At 45.1% G+C, this 17,015-nt stretch overlaps 1 non-coding gene across 1 annotated transcript; it reads right to left on the reverse strand.

Moving 5' to 3' along the window:
- Positions 1–13,407: 13,407 nt before the first annotated feature.
- On the reverse strand, positions 13,408–13,479 carry TRNAS-GGA (transfer RNA serine (anticodon GGA)). Its single transcript has one exon. It is a non-coding gene; the product is annotated as a tRNA-Ser (tRNA).
- Positions 13,480–17,015: the final 3,536 nt, after the last annotated feature.

Here is a 17,015-nt window from a genome sequence, read left to right on the forward strand (position 1 = left end):
TAAAGGAGTCAAATGAAAAAGACTAAGCAAAGTAGTGGGTGCCAGGAGCTGAGGTAAGGGGAATGAGAGTCAGTGTTTAGAGGGGACAGAGTTTCAGTTTGGAAAAATGGAACAGTCATGGAGATGGATGATGCAGGTGGCTGCACAACAATGTGAATGTACTGAGCACACTGAACTGCACACTCAGAAATGATTAAAAAGGTCAATTTTACGTCCTGTCTATGTTGCCACAATAAAAAAGGCATGGTTTAGTCAGGAAGCAACTCTGCCCCACCACTACTTCCTAGATGGATTTCAGATTTGGCTGACATTAAGACAGGTATTGTGAATTTTGATTCAGCCTTCACTATCTTGTGTGAGCTTGGGCAAGTTACATAACTTCTCTGTGCCTCAAATTCTTCATGTAAAATGTTGAATAATAACAGAAACTGTTGAATTATGGGGATCTTGTGAAACTTAAAGAAGTTAATATAAATAAAGCACCTAGGGACTTCCCTTGGAGAAGGAAATGGCAACCCACTCCAGTGTTCTTGCCTGGAGAATCCCAGGGACAGGGGAGCCTGGTGGGCTGCCGTCTATGGGGTCACACAGAGTCGGACACGACTGAAGTGACTTAGCAACTTAGCAGGGACTTCCCTGGTGGTCCAGTGGCTAAGACTCTGTGCTCCCAATGCAGGCACATGGGTTCCAACCCTGGTCAAGGAACTAGATTTCACGTGCCACAACTAAAGATCCCACACGCTACAACTAAGATGGGACACAGCCAAATAAATAAATTTTTTTTCAAAAAAGCACCTAGCACATTAAGCACCATTGAAGAGTTTGCTCCTTTTATGGGCTAAACTATGCCCGCTCCTCAACTCACATATTAAAGATTTTAACACACCAGGACCTCAGAATGTGAGTTTATTTGAAGACAGGGTTTGAAAGAGCCAATTAAGCTAAAATGAAGTCTTTAGGTCCTAACTTAATGTGACACCAGTCATATTGGTGAGATTGTGGAGAGACAGGCTCAGAGGGAAACTGTGTGAAGACACAGAAGGCAGCCGTCTGCTAGCCAAGGACAGAGGCCTCGGGAGAAACCAACCTTGCCAGTATACCTCGATCTGGGACTTCTGACCTCCACAACTGTGAGACAAGAAACTTCTGCAGTGTAAGCCACCCAGTCTGTGGCATTTTGTTGCGACTGCCCCAGCAAACTGAAACAGCCCTCATTGTGGAATAAACACTAGATTTTATATATTGCAACCATTCCTTCTAGGGGCGTTTATTAACACTTACTACATGCTATATTGAAGAGAGCGAAGAACTCTCTTAAATTTTGAGGCACAAAATTTAAACGGGGGGCTGGGTGCTCCAAAAAACTCAGTCCCAATGGTCATTATTATTATTTTTGACTGCACCATGTTGCGTGTGGGGGTCTTACTGTTCCCCAACCAGGGGTTGAACCCATGCTCCCCCACATTAGAAGTACAGAGTCTTAACCAACTGGCCTGCCAGGGACTCTCCCTGATGATGTTATTGTTGTTTAGTCTCTAAGTCGTGTCCAACTCTTTGCGACCCCATGGACTATAGCCCACCAGGCTCCCCTATCCATGAGATTCTCCAGACAAGAATACTGGAGTGGGTAGCCATTTCCTCCTCCAGGGGATCTTCCTGACCAGGGATCGAATGGACGTCTCCTGCATTGGCAGGCAGATTCTTTACTACTGGGCCACCAGGAAATGCCCCTGATGATTACATTTAAAAAAAAATTTTTTTGGCCATACTGTGCAGCATGTGGGACCTCAGTTCCCCAACCAAGGATGGAACCTGTGTCCCCTGCATTAGAAGCATGGAGTCTTAATCACAGGACCATCAGGGAAGCCCTCTGATGATTATATTTTAATATCACTTTTTAAAATTCAAATAAATGCAAACACAGTTCATGATGACAAAGAAAGCACCCAACTTCTTCTCTTTTTTAAATATTTATTTATTTGACCACACCAGGTCTGAGTTGGCACACATAGGATCTTCAATCTTGTTGTGGTATGTAGGATCCTTTTAGTTGTGGCATGAGGTTTAGTTGCACACACAAACTGTTAGTTGGGGCATGTGGGATCTAATTCCCTGACGACCCTGCATTGGGAGTCTTAGCCATTGCACCACCAGAGAAATCCCAGCATCCAACTTTTTAAAGATAGAACCAGTTATTGTCTATTTCTCCTTTTGTCTCAGGGTCCAGGGTTACTGCAAACAGCTCAGCGTTAGGTAGTCCAGCTACACGCAGCAGGGATATTCTGTTGCCTGGAATTTTCTGGAACAGCTTTAGGAAGGGGTGTATCGCTTCTCTGAATGATTGGACAGCTGAGTATAGGGAGGTCTGGCAGGCTGCATGGTGGGAATGGGCGGGCCAGTGCTGGTGCCTAAGATCACTGAACTGTGTCTAGGTCTCAGGGAGGAGTTTGGCCCCTTCTGGAGGTTCCGTTCAGATCCAGTTTACAGAGGTTAAAACTGAGACTCCTAGAGGGTAAGTGAAGGTGGGTCTGTTCTGGACTCCGCCTTTCATAAGGGTTCCAGCGGGCCCTTAGGGACTCAATTAGAGACCTGCTTGAACTGTTTTGCATTTCTTTGTTCGTAAACTGCCCCCTGGGACCTCCAGGCTACGGGACTTTCCACTCGCCCCGCCCTTCCCCGCCTGCAAACACACCCATCAGCTCCGCAGCCAGGCTCAACCTTTTTACAGGGAATCGCTGACATCCCTCCAGGCTCGCTGCTCTTGGGTCTAAACAAATGTTTTCCTGGGAGCCTGCGAAGAAATGAAGTAAAGTGAAAGTCGCTCAGTAATGTCCCACTCTTTGTGACCCCATGGACTATACAGCCCATGGAATTCTCTAGGCCAGAATACTGGAGTGGGTGACATTTACCCTCTCCAGGGGATCTTCCCAACCCAGGGATCTGAATCCAGGCCTCACACATTGTAGGCAGACTCCTTACCAACTGAGCCACCAGGGAAACCCAGGAGCCTGTGGCTGGGGGAAAAAAAAGTCCCTGCCCTCTGGGGAGATGACCCTCTGGAGAAGGAAATAGTCAATCAGATATTTACACAAATGGAAACTTTCAAATTGTGCCAGGAAGGAGGGAGAATGAGAAATGGGGATCGAACAGAGGGTGATGATCTAGCCTGGAGGAATCTCAGAGGGCTGCCTGGAGGAGGTGATTCCTGAAAGATGAGAAAGCACTACTGAACTAAAGTGGAGAGGGCAGGGCTCTGGTGGTCTAGGGGTTAGGACTCTGAGGGAGGGGAGGGGGAGGGAAGGGGAAGGGTGGCAAGGTTTGATGGGGGTGGGAACTAAGATCCTGCATGCTTCCCAGAGTGGCAAAAAACTTAAAAAATAGAGTGAACAAAAAAAAGACTTAAAAAAAAAAGAAAAGAAAAATAGTATAGAGGGCATTCTAGGGAGAGGGAACAGAGCAGAGGGTCCTACTTTAGAAAGACCAGTCAAAGCATGACTCTGAGACAAAGGTTCGCTAACTTTTTCTAAAAGGACCAAATAGAAAACATTGTGGCCTTTTCAGCCACACGGTTTTTTGGTCACAGCCACTCAACTCTGTACATAAGCATCAACAGGTGACACATACTCAAATAGGCATGGCTGTGGCCCAATAAAACTTTATTTATGGGCTCTAAAATTTCAATTTCATCTCATTTGCACATGACATGAACTATGATTCTTAAATGATTCCCCTCCTTAATCATTTAAAAATGTAAAAACCATTCTTAGCTCATGGGGTATACAAACACAGGCTCTGAGGGGGATATGGTCCCCGGACCATAGTTTGAGACCTTCTCCTGCCCCCACAGGATAAGGATGTCCGTATCATTTATCATCTAAATAAGAACACTTTACATTTGCCAAGTTGTGACTGAATTTTTAAATTGAAGTATAGTTGATTTACAATGTTGTGTTAGAATCTGTTACACATATTTATGTGTATATATATATATTTTGTATAAAATATGTATACGATGTTGTTGTTGTTTAGCCTCTAAGCCGTGACCGACTCTTTTGCAACCCCCATGGACTGTCTTCTCTGGTGGCTCAGTCACTAAAGAGTCTGCCTGCAATGCGGGAGACCGGGAATCAATCCCTGGGTCAGGAAGATCCCCTGGAGAAGGAAATGGCAACCCACTCCAGTATTCTTGCCTGGGAATTCCAATGGACAGAGGACCCTGGTGGGCTACACTCCATGGGGTCACAAAGAGTCAGATACAACTACGTGACTAACACACATGGACTGTAGCCCTCCAGGCTCCTCTGTCCATGGGAATTCCCAGGCAAGAATACTGGACTGGGTTGCTATTTCCTCCTCCAGAGGATCTTCCAGACCCAGGGACTGAACTCTCGTCTCCTGAATTGGCAGGTGAATCCTTGACCCCTGAGCTCCTAGGGAAGCCCTATACATAGTGTATATATGAATTATATATGTGTGTATATATCTTGTATATATGTGTTCTTTTAAAGATTGTTTTCCACTACAGGTTATTAAAAATACTGAATATATTTCCCTGTGCTCTACAGTAGGTTCTTGTTGTTCATCTATTTTGTACATACTAGTGTGGATCTGTTAATGCCAAACTGCTAATTTATCCCTTCCCTCCCCCTTTCATAACTGTAAGTTTGCTTTCTTTTTATTTATTTATTTGGCTGCACTGGCACGAGGGATCCTTAGTTGCTTCATGTGGGATCCAGTTCCCTGACCAGGGATGGAAACCAGGCCCTCTGCATTGGGAGCACGGAGCCTTAGCCACTGGACCACCAGAGAAGTCCCCATAAATTTGTTTTCTGTCTGAAGTTATGATTGAAGTTTAACCAATATACAGAAATGGCATAAATCAAATATATGAAATCCAATGCCTTTCACAAAGTAAAACACACACTAGTAACCCAATATGAAAAATCAAGAAAACAATGACCAGCCCTCAGAAACCCCAGAAATCCCCTTGTGTCTCTTCCGGTCACTGCTGTCCAAAGATTCCCACTATCATGTCCTCCAGTCACACAGATCTGGGATTGTTGTTGAGTTGCTAAGTCATGTCCTTCTCTTTGTGAAGCCATGGAATGTAGCGCATCAGGCTTCCCTGTCCTTCACTATCTCCCAGAGTTTGCTCAAACTCACATTCATTGTGTCGATGATGCCATCCAATCATCTCATCCTCTGTCACCCCCTTCTCCTCCTGCCCTCAACATTTCCCAGCATCAGGGTCTTTGCCAATGAGTCAGTTCTTCCCATCAGGTGGCCAAAGCCTAGCCTTCAACTGATTGGATGAGGCCCACCCATTTTAAGGAGGGGAATCTGCTTTCCTTAATAATACACTAACTTAAATACCAAAATCATGGAGAGGGAAATGGCAACCCACTCCAGTATTCTTGCCTGGGAAATCCCATGGACAGAGGAGCGTGGCGGGCTACCATCCATGGCGTCACAAAGAGTCAGACACAACTTCAACAATAACAACAAACACACCTTTGATGGAAATGTGGCATAAATTGAGGGTGAAGTGATCTAATGATATAAACTGTGTCACATCAGGTGGCCAGAGTATTGGAGTTTCAGCTTCAGCATCAGTCCTTCCAGTGTGTATTCAGGGTTGATTGCCTTTAGGATTGACTGGTTGATCTCCTTGCAGTCCAAGGGACTCTCAAGAGTCTTCTCCAGCACTGCAGTTCAAAAGCATCAATTCTTTGGTGATCAAACTCTTTATGGTCCAATTCTCACATCCATACGTGACTACTGGAAAAACCATAGCTTTGTCTATATAGACCTTTGTCAGCAAAGTGATGTCTCTGCTTTTTAAGGTGGTGTCAGATCTGGAGAGGGGGTAAATTTTTGAATTTCATACATGTTGAATCATGCAGCATGGCCTCTTTGGAATCTGGCTTCTTGCACTTGAAATTAATATGAAGGTTTGTCCCCGTTTTGGAGGGCTGGACTTTGCCTAACCTCACTGCTCTGTTGTCTTTCTGAGACCCCGGCATAATTTCCTTATCTGTTTCACTGTTGTTGGGAATTTGGGTCGTTTCCCGCTTGGGGTGGTTATGACTCAGTTATGGAACATTCTAGCACGTGTCCCGACAGAGTTTCTGCTGGGTACACACCTAGGAGTGGGATTGCTGAGTCATGCATGGTGCCTGATTGCAGTTTGAGTGGATATATCCGTTCACCGAAGTGCAAACCAGGACAGTTTTGAAAGCAAAAGGGATACTCATTTATTTACGCCAGGATAAAAATGATAACACCTGGTTTGCAGGAGGGTTGTAAACCAGACTAATCCCAGACCCCTGGGATGTGTGGTTACCCCAGGGTGTAAGGGAGCATCTGAGTGAAGACCCCAGTGAGCATAACCCTGATACTTCCCATGTCTGATGTAAACCTCATTTGTAAGATGGAACGTGTAATCATCACCCTCCAAGAGCCAGCTCACTGGAAAAGACCCTGATGCTAAGAACGATTGAAGACAAAAGGAGAAGGGGGAGGCAGAGGATGAGATGGTTGGATGGCATCACCAACTCAGTGGACATGAATCTGAAAAAACTCTGGAAGATAGTGGAGGCAGAGGAGCCTGGCATGCTGCAGTCCATGGGGTTCCAGAGACTCAAATTTGACACGATTCAGTGACTGAACAACAATAGTAACAATCCTTGCCCTACGCCACAGGATCAAACCCTGGAGCGATTTTTCCCCCAGGGGATACCAGGCCATGTCTGGGGACATCTGTAGTTGTCACAACTGGTGTGGCTCTTGGCATCAAGTAGGTGGGAGCTAAGGAGGCTGCTCCACACCCCACAATGCCCAGGATGGCCCCACAGACAATGATCTTGCCCTAGTGTCCACAGCATCGAGACTGAGAAAAACTGTATATTTGATTTTTAAAATATTTATTTGGTTGATTATTTAAATATGTATTTATTTGGCTGCACTGGGTCTTAGCTGAGGCATGTGGGATCTGGTTCCCTGTTGTTCTTCAGTCGCTAAGCTGTGTCTGACTCTGCAACCCCATGGACTGCAGCACGCCAGGCTCCTCTGTCCTCCACTATCTCCCAGTGCTTGCTCAAATTCATATCTACTGAATATTGGTGATGCTATCTAACCATCTCATCCTCAGCCACCCCCTTCTCCTGCCCTCAATCTTTCCCAGCATCAGGGTTTTTTCCAGTGAGTTGGCCCTTCACATCAGGTGCGCAAAGTACTGGAGCTTCAGCTTCAGCATCAGTCCTTCCAGTGAGTATTCTGGGTTGATTTCCTTTAGGACTGACTGTTTTGATCTCCTTGCAGTCCTGACCAGGGATCAAATCCAGTTACCCTGTATTGGGTGCATGGAATCTTAACCACTGGACCACCAGGAAAGTCCCAATATATTTAAACAATAAACACAATCTAAATTTTTAGGCAGATGGTAGTCATTCATCCAACACACACTTAGTGAGCACCTCCTGCCTTCCAGGCATTGAGTGAGGTGCTGGGGATAAAGAACAAGCATCCTTGTCTAAGTGGGGCTTATATTTTAGTGAGGGATGGCAGGGAGGTCAATAAATAAATATTGTTGTTCAGTCACTACATTGTGTCCGACTCTTTGTGACCCCATGGACTGAAACACGCCAGTCTTCCCTGTCCTTCATTGTCTCCTGGAGTTTGCTCAAACTCATGTCCATGAGTCTCTGATGTCATCCAATCATTTCATCCTCTGTCGCCCCCTTATCCTATGTGATATGTCAAATAGCGAGAAGTGCTGTGGAGGGAAGTGAAATAAGATTAGGGAACATTGTTGAAGTTCTGGGGGCAGATGGCAGCAAATATCCTGTATAATGTGTAAGATGGGAATATCAGACCACCTGACCTGCATCTTGAGAAATCCGTATGCAGGTCAGGAAGCAACAGTTAGAACTGGACATGGAACAACAGATTGGTTCCAAATAGGAAAAGGAGTACATCAAGGGCTTCCCTGGTGGCTCAGAGGGTAAAGTGTCTGCCTGCAATGCAGGAGACCCGGGTTCGATCTCTGAGTCGGGAAGATCCCCTGGAGAAAGAAATGGCAACCCACTCCAGTATTCTTGCCTGGGGAATCCCATGGACAGGGCAGCCTGGTAGGCTACAGTCCATGGGGTTGCAAGGAGTTGGACACAACTGAGCAATTTCACTTCACTTTAAGGCTATATATTGTCACCCTGCTTGTTTAACTTATATGCAGAGTACATCATGAGGAACGCTGGGCTGGATGAAGCAGAAGCTGGTATCAAGATTGCTGGGAGAAATATCAATAACCTCAGATATGCAGATGACACCCCCTTATGGCAGAAAGCGAAGAAGAACTAAAGAGTCTCTTGATGAAAGAGGAGAGTGAAAAAGTTGGCTTAAAGCTCAACATTCAGAAAACTAAGATCATGGCATCCGGTCCCATCACTTCATGACAAATAGATGGGGAAATGGTGGAAATAGTGACGGACTTTATTTTTGAGGGCTCCAAAATCACTGCAGATGGTGACTGCAGCCATGAAATTAAAAGATGCTTACTCCTTGGAAGAAAAGTTATGACCAACCTAGACAGCATATTAAAAAGCAGAGACATTATTTTGCCAACAAAGGTCTGTCTAGTCAAGGCTATGGTTTTTCCAGCAGTAGTCATATATGGATGTGAGAGTTGGACTTGGACTATAAAGCTGAGAACTGAAGAATTGATGCTTTTGAACTGTGGTGTTGGAGAAGACTCTTGAGAGTCCCTTGGACAGCAAGGAGATCAAACCAGTCCATACTAAAGGAAATCAGTCCTGAATATTCATTGGAAGGACTGATGCTAAAGCTGAAACTCCAATACTTTGGCCACCTGATGTGAAGAACTGACTCATTGGAAAAAACCCTGATGCTGGGAAAGATTGGCGGGAGGAGAAGGGGACGACAGAGACAGAGGATGAGACAGTTGGATGGCACCACCAACTCAACGGATGTGAATTTGAGCAAACTCTGGGAGTTGGTGATGGACAGGGAGGTCTGGCTTGTTGCAGTCCATCGGGGGTGGGGGGCGCGGTGGCGTGGGCAAACAGTTGGACACAACTGAACTGAACTGAATGTGTAAGAAGATATCAGGGCAGAGCCCTGAGAAGATCAGGGAGGGGGCAGTTGTGGGTGTCTGTGGGAGGGGCAATCCAGGTGTGACTGTGCAAGGGCCCTGGGGCAGCACCATGCTGTGTGTTGAAGGAACAGCTAGGAGAGGAGGTGACAGAAGCAGAGTGAAGAGGAGAGGGAAAGGACATGAGGGTGGGTTGGGGTGGGGCTTGGGCAGGGCCTTGTGACTTACAGGGAAGACTTGGGTTTTCACCCTGAGGGAGGTGGGAGCCCTGGAGCACCGTGGTCAGAGGAGGGGCAGGACCTGACTCAGGCGCTCACCAGTGCCCTCTAATGGCTTCTGCCGGGAGGGGAGACCATGCGAGGGGCGGGGCCTGGCCTGGTCTTGGGGACTGTGCTGGGGCCTGGCCTTGGGGACTGTGCTGGGGCAGGAGAGACATGGTGCGGCCAAAGAAATGGATAAATGGTCCATTCATCCAGTGGAGTATTATTCAGCCATCAAAAGGAGTGAAGCAATGACACATGCTACAGTGTGGATGAACCCTGAATATGTGACACTCAGGGAGAGAAGGCAGACAGAAAAGGCCACACAGGTGTGATTCCATTTATATGAAATGTCCAGGACAAGCAAATCCACAGAGACAGAAAGTAGGTCAGTGTTTTTCAGGGGCTGGGGATGGGAATGACTGCTAATGGGGACAGAGCTTCCTCTTGGGGTGATGTTGTTCACTCATGTCTGACTATTTGCGACCCCGTAGGCTGCAGCACGCCAGGCTTCCCTGTCCTTCACTATCTCTTGGAGCTTGCTCAAACTCATGTCCATTGAGTCGGTGATGCCATCGAACCATATTTTAAAATGAAAACATACTGCATTAAAACTCGTTAAACTGTACATCTAATACAAACCCCTTGACTCTGACCATTTCACCCCACTCCCCCTGGCCCTTCCCTGGTCCACAACCCTATCGTTATGTGCCTGCACTAGTCTCCTCCCTGGCTTCAGGTTTCCACTATTATTACCCACCAGCCATTTTTCCACAGCCACCATCTTATCTTGCCCTGAGTTCAGTTCAGTTCAGTTCCGTCGCTCAGTCATGTCCGACTCTTTGCGACCCCATGAATCACAGCACGCCAGGCCTCCCTGTCCATCACCAACTCCCGGAGTTCACTCAAACTCATGTCCATCGAGTCGGTGATGCCATCCAGCCATCTTATTCTCTGTCGTCCCCATCTCCTCCTACCCCCAATCCCTCCTAGCATCAGACTCTTTTCCAGTGAGTCAACTCGTCGCATGAAGTGGCCAAAGTATTGGAGTTTCAGCTTTAGCATCAATCCTTCCAATGAACACCCAGGATTGATCTCCTTTAGAATGGACTGGTTGGATCTCCTTGCAGTCCAAGGGACTCTCAAGAGTCTTCTCCAACACCACAGTTCAAAAGCATCAATTCTTCGGCGATCAGCTTTCTTCACAGTCCAACTGTCACATGCATATATGACCACGGGAAAAACCATAGCCTTGACTAGGCAGACCTTGGTTGGCAAAGTAATGTCTCTGCTTTTTAATATGCTATCTAGGTTGGTCATAACTTTCCTTCCAAGGAGTAGAGTAAGCGTCTTTTAATTTCCTGGCTGCAATAAGCACCTGCAGTGATTTTGGAGCCCCCCAAAATAAAGTCTGACACTGTTTCCACTGTTTCCCCATCTATTTCCCATGAAGTGATGGGACCAGATGCCATGATCTTCGTTTTCTGAATGTTGAGCTTCAAGCCAAACTTTTCACTCTCCTCTTTCACTTTCATCAAGAGGCTTTTTAGTTCCTCTTCACTTTCTGCCATAAGGGTGGTGTCATCTGCATATCTGAGGTTATTGATATTTCTCCCAGCAGTCTTGATTCCAGCTTGTGCTTCTTCCAGCCCAGTGTTCCTCATGATGTACTCTGCATATAATAATGGTACTTATTTCATGGGGTTGGTGTGAGGATGAAGTGGTAACACATGTTAAGTTCTTAAAACAAGGCTTTGACCGTAAGTATCAGCTGGTAGTATTACCATGAGCAGATTATGGTGATTTCCCTGGAAAGTGGAACTGGTGGGTCAAAGGTTAATTGATCTCCTTTTATGGAAAGGCAGTCAACCCAGCCATTTTCCACACTGGTTCTTCTAAAAGTTCTCAGCTGCTCTTCCTCTTCATTTTTCAAAAAATAAAATAATAATCATCTGCTAGAAAGAACCTAGGGTAAAGTGATCAAAAAGATCAACTTGGGAAGCAATGGGTTTGGGGGAAGAGGGGATTGGAGCTTCGTATCTGTTTAGCAGCCAAGGACAATTTTTTTTTTCCTTTTTGGTCATGCACTGCTTTCTGGATCTTCGTTCCCTGACCAGGGCTTGAACCCATGCCCCCCTGCAGTGGAAGCATGGAGTCCTAACCATTGGACCACCAGGGAAATCCCTCTTTTTTTATTCTTAAAAAACTGTGGTTGAGATACACATAAAATTTGTTCTCGTCTATTCCATTGGTTTCTGCATGAATTAGCAGCTAAACAACAACAGTGCTTCTGTGAAAATGCCAGCACCACACTGCTTTACTTATATAGCTTTATAGTATAATTTGGAATTGGGGGATGTGAGGCCTTAAGTTTGTTCTTCCTTTTCATGATTGTATTGCTGATGTGGAATCCTGAGACCCCACATGAATTTTTGTGGGATTTTTGGCCACATCGTGAAGCCTGCAGGATTTTAGCTTCTGGACCAGGGATTGAACCCATGCCCTTGGTAGTGGAAGCTTGGAGTCCTAATCACTGAACCACCAGGGAAGTTCTGAGATTCCATATGAATTTTAGAAGGGCTTTTTCTATTTCTGAAAAACTTGTTGGCATTTTAACAGGAATTGCAGCAAATTTGTAGATTGGTTTGGGTAGCAGTGACATCGTAATAATATTAAGTCAGGCAACCTAGGGAATATGAGAAAATAGCTGCAAATCATGATGAGGGATTAATGTTCAGATTATAGAAGGAACTCTTACGGCTCAACAGCACACCAAGAAACCCCTGATTTTTACTTAATTTGTGGACTTTTTTGTATTTATTTATGTGGCTGTATGGGGTCTTAGTGGCAGTACATGTGCTCTTTTTTTAAAAAAAATGTTTATTATTTTATTTGTTTTTGGCAAGGGCATATTTGCTCTGTGGCATGTGGGATCTTAACTCCCCAACTAGGGATTGAACCCTGGTCACCTACAATGGAAGGCAGATTCTTAACTAATGGATCATCAGGGAAGTCCTCGAAAACAACCTGAATTTTAAAAATGGGTGAAAGACTTGAACAAACATTTTTTTTCCCAAGAAGATATACAAACAGTCAAAAGCACATAAAAGCTAAGAATTCTAATTACTAACCCTTCGGGAGTTAAAATTAACCCCAGTGAGATACAACTGCACACCTATTAGGATGGTTAGTATTAAAAACTAATAAAGAAAACAAAGTAACAAGTGACGTAGGGAAACTGGAAACCTTGCGCACTGTTAATGGAAATGGAAAATGGTATGGAGATTCCTCAAGAAATTAAAATCAGAACTACCATTTGTTGTTGTTGTTCAATTGCCAAGTCATGTCCAACTCTTTGCAGCCCCATAGACTGTAGCACGCCTGTCCCTCACCATCTTCCAGAGTTTGCCCAAGTTCTTGTCTATTGACTTGGTGATGCCTTGTCCCCTTCATGGATCACTGCCTTGTTGTGGTGAGGGGCTTGCGTAACTCAATGAAGCTATGAGCCATGTTGTGCAGGGCCACACAAGATGAACAGGTGAGAGTTCCTGACAAAATGTGATCCATGGGAGGAGGGAATGGCAAATCACCCCAGTATATTTGCTGTGAGAACCCTATGAATTGCATAAAAAGGCAAAAAGAAACTATCATATGATCCAGTAATTCTACTTCTGGGTGTTTACCCAAAAGATTTGAAAGCGGTTTCAAAGAGCTATTTGTACCCCCATGTTCAGAGCAGCATAGTTCACAATAGCCAAAAGATGGAAACAACTCAAGTGTCCATCAACAGATGAATGGATAAACAAATTGTCAATCCACACAATGGATTATCACTGAGCCTTAAAAAGGAAGGAGATTCTGACACCTACTACAACATGGATGAACCTGAGAACATGATGCTCAATGATATAGTGAAGTCGCTCAGTCCTGTCCGACTCTTTGCGACCCCATGGACTGTAGGCCACCAGGCTCCTCCCTCCATAGGATTCTCCAAGCAAGAGTACTGGAGTGGGTTTCCATTTCCTTCTCCAAGGGATCTTCCCAACCCAGGGATCAAACCTGGGTCTCCTGCATTCCAGGCAGATGCTTTAACCTCTGAGCCACCAGGGAAGCCCTTCAGTGATATAAGTCAGACACAAAAAGACATACTATGTGATTCCACTCACATAAGATTCCTAGAGGAGTCAGATTCACAGAGACAGGAAGTAGACGGTGGGGCCAGGGGTTGGGGGACCGGATGAGGAGTCAGTGTTTCATGGGGACAGAGTTTCAGTTTGGGGAGTTGAGAAAGTTCTGGAGATGATGGTGGGGAAGGTTGCTCAACAATATGATGTGCTTAATGCCACTGAGTTGTGCACTTAGAAATGGTTAAAATGATAAATTTTATGTTATGTGTATTTTATCAGAATTAATTTTAATTTTTTTTAAAGCAGGATGGAAGGAAAAAGGAAAGGGAAGGAGGAAGGAAGGAAGGGCCAAATTTAGCCTGACAACTTCCTCTGTACAGCCCTTGAGCTAAAAATGTTTTTCTCTTCTCAATGTTTGAGGCAAAGAGTACTATTTCATAGTATGTAAAAATTATATATAACTCAAATTCAGTGTTTAGAAATTAAATTTTACTGGCACACAGCCATGTCCATTGAGTAGAGTCATTGCTACAGAGGCCGTGTGCAGCCTGCAAAGTTGAAAATATTTATTATCTTGACCTTTGCAGAAAATGTCTGCCCGCTTCTTCTTCAAACTAGGTCTGGCAGGGACTTCCCTGGTGGTCCAGTGGCTAAGACTATCTGCTCCCAATGCAGAGAGCCCAGGTTAGATCCCTGGTCCCACATGCTGCAACTAAGACACAGCGCAGAAAAATAAAAAAAGAAAAAACAGTGTCTGGCATATAGTAGGTGTTTGACATTTGGAGAAATTATTACTGAATATCGAATGCAAGAGTCTGATGCAGTTTACAACTGCACTCTGGTCTTTGGAGAGGGTCAGGCCTGGATTAAGCCTTTGGTTCTGGCAATATCTGGGTGGGTTGCTTCCCATGTCTGAGCCTGGGTTTCATTATCAAAAACAAGGATCAACAAGAATGTCGATCACACACAAAGAGCTTGATGAGGCAGTCTTGGGAGAATCAGCAGCCTTAGTTACTGAATATCATGACTGCCTCATGAGTTCAAACCCCTGGTGTTAACAATCAGCAGCTCACAGTCCACTTTGTTTCATTGATCTAGCCCCATGCCCTTCTCACTAGTTTGTTCTTTTTTTTTTTTGCAATCTAAGCATCAGTCCTTCCAATGAACACCCAGGATCAATCTCCTTTAGAATGGACTGGTTGGATCTCCTTGCAGTCCAAGGGACCCTCAAGAGTCTTCTCCAACACCACAGTTGAAAAGCATCAATTCTTCGGCAATCAGCTTTCTTCACAGTCCAACTCTCACATCCATACATGACCACTGGAAAAACCATAGCCAAGGCAAATCCTGTAGCATTTCTCCTGTACATATGCTCTCATGTATTCTTTCTGCTCTTGTATTTTATTATTTTGTATTTAGGTATAGTTGATTTACAATGTGTTAATTTCTGGTGTGCAGCAAAGTGATTCAGTTACATATATATTCATATGTATATTCTTTTTCAGATTCTTTTCCTTTATGGTTTGTTACAGGATATTGAGTATCATTCCCTGAAAGATACAGTAGAACTTTGTTGTTTATCTATTTTGTATATAATAGTGTGTATCGGTTAATCCCAAACTCCTAATTTATCACCCCCTGCCCCGACTTTACCCCTTTGGTAATAATGTTTCCTTTCTATGTCTGAGTCTTTTTCTGTTTTAGAAATAAGTTTATTTGTATCATATTTTAGATTCCACATATAAATGATACCATATGATATTTGCCTTTCTCTTTCTGACTTCATTTAGTATGATAATCTCTAGGTCCATCCATGTTATTGTAAATGGCATTATTTCATTCTTTGTTATGGCTGAGTAGTATTCCATTGTATATATAAACCAAATCTTCTCTATCCATTCATCTGACTAAATACTCTTTTCAAAACACAGTCATAATACCATTATCAGATCTTCAGCTGTTCTTGATGGCTGCAAGAATCTTATTATGTGATCAAAGTTCCTAAAACTATACATTACCACAACCAAAGGTGGTGGTTGTTTAGTTGTTAAATCCCGTCCAACTCTTGCAAGCCATGGACTGTAGCCTCCCAGGCTACTCTGTCCATGGGATTCTCCAGGCAAGAATAGCGGAGTGGGTTGCCATTCCCTTCTCCAGGAATCTTCCCGACTGAGGGATCGAACCCATGTCTCCTGCATTGCAGTCAGATTCTTCACTGACTGAGCTATCAGGGAATTTACCATCAAAGGAAAAGTGCATATAAAAAACCGGTGAAATCCAAGTATTTGTACCTGAGTTGACTGTGTGGTATCAACATCAATTTCCTGGTTTTGACAACACACTGGTTGGCTATGTAAGATATTATCATTGGGAGAAGCTAGATGAAGGGTACCTAAGGGTCAAGGGTGCCAGTTTTGCACCTTTTCTTCTTTTTTAAATGGCTTTAGTTTATTTAAAATTTATTTGATATGGATCATTTTTGAAGTTTTTACTAAATTTGTTATAACATTCTATGTTTTGTTTCCTCCCCGCCCCTACCAAGGATCAAACTCATCCCCTTGCATTGGAAGGCAAAGTTTTATCCACTGGACCCCTAGCGAAGTTCTCACACCCTTAATAAAAAAACAAAAAACTTGTAAGAAAAGTAAAACAAAACCCTGCAGAGTCAGAGTTCTGGTGAGGCGAGGGAAGTCACTTATACAATTACAAAGTTGTATACCCTCTTCAATTTTAGTATTTTCTTTATTATGGATATTTTTGCATTTTTATATAAAAATTTGTAACTTGATAACTGAGTCATTTGGGGCGCTTCGTTTTCTCAAGGGATGGGCCCCGAAATACGTTTTTATCCTCTCGCTTTCTTTGACACGATAAAGTTTGGGCTTAGCCGCTCACCGGCACTGGGGAGCCACGGAGAGCTCTAAAGCTGGTAAATTTCCGATTAGCGCAGATTCCAAAGGTTTACCGTCGGGGGAGAGGCGGAACTCGCGGGGCGGGAGTGGGCGGGGGGGGTGGTCACCTGCACCGCGGGAATTGGGTAGGGGGTACAGCATTTTTCCCCCGGCGGCGCACCAAGCGCCCGCGCCCTCTCAGCCACCCCAGGACCCGGATGTACAGCGCGCGGGGCTCCCGGCCCGCTGAGAATGAACCGCGCTGCGCTCCAAGGCGTCGCACGGCACGCACTGGCGGCCGCTGCGCGGGCTAACCATTTCCTCCCCCCAGGCAGCGAGGCGGCCGGTCACGCACCTGGAGGCTGCCTCGCGCATGGGACCGCGACACCTGGCTGCACTGTTGTCGTCTCAACTGTCTACTCTTCCTCAGACAGGACCCAGCAACCGCCCCAACCTGTGCCGGCCTTGTACCCCTTTAAGAAACCAGACACGGCCAGGGGTGGGCGTGGTCGCCGTGAGTGAACGGGGAGGGGGTGCGTAGTCGGGCAGCCCTGATTGGCCCGAGGCCCGGGCGGTGGCCGCGCGCGCTTGCGCAGTGTGCGGTCGCGCGCGCCTTAGGGGAGGAGGG

The sequence above is a fragment of the Moschus berezovskii genome, chromosome 8 (assembly GCF_049115385.1).
Source record: "Moschus berezovskii isolate FMDL1 chromosome 8, NW_MosBer_1.0, whole genome shotgun sequence".
Classification (NCBI taxonomy): domain Eukaryota; kingdom Metazoa; phylum Chordata; class Mammalia; order Artiodactyla; family Moschidae; genus Moschus; species Moschus berezovskii.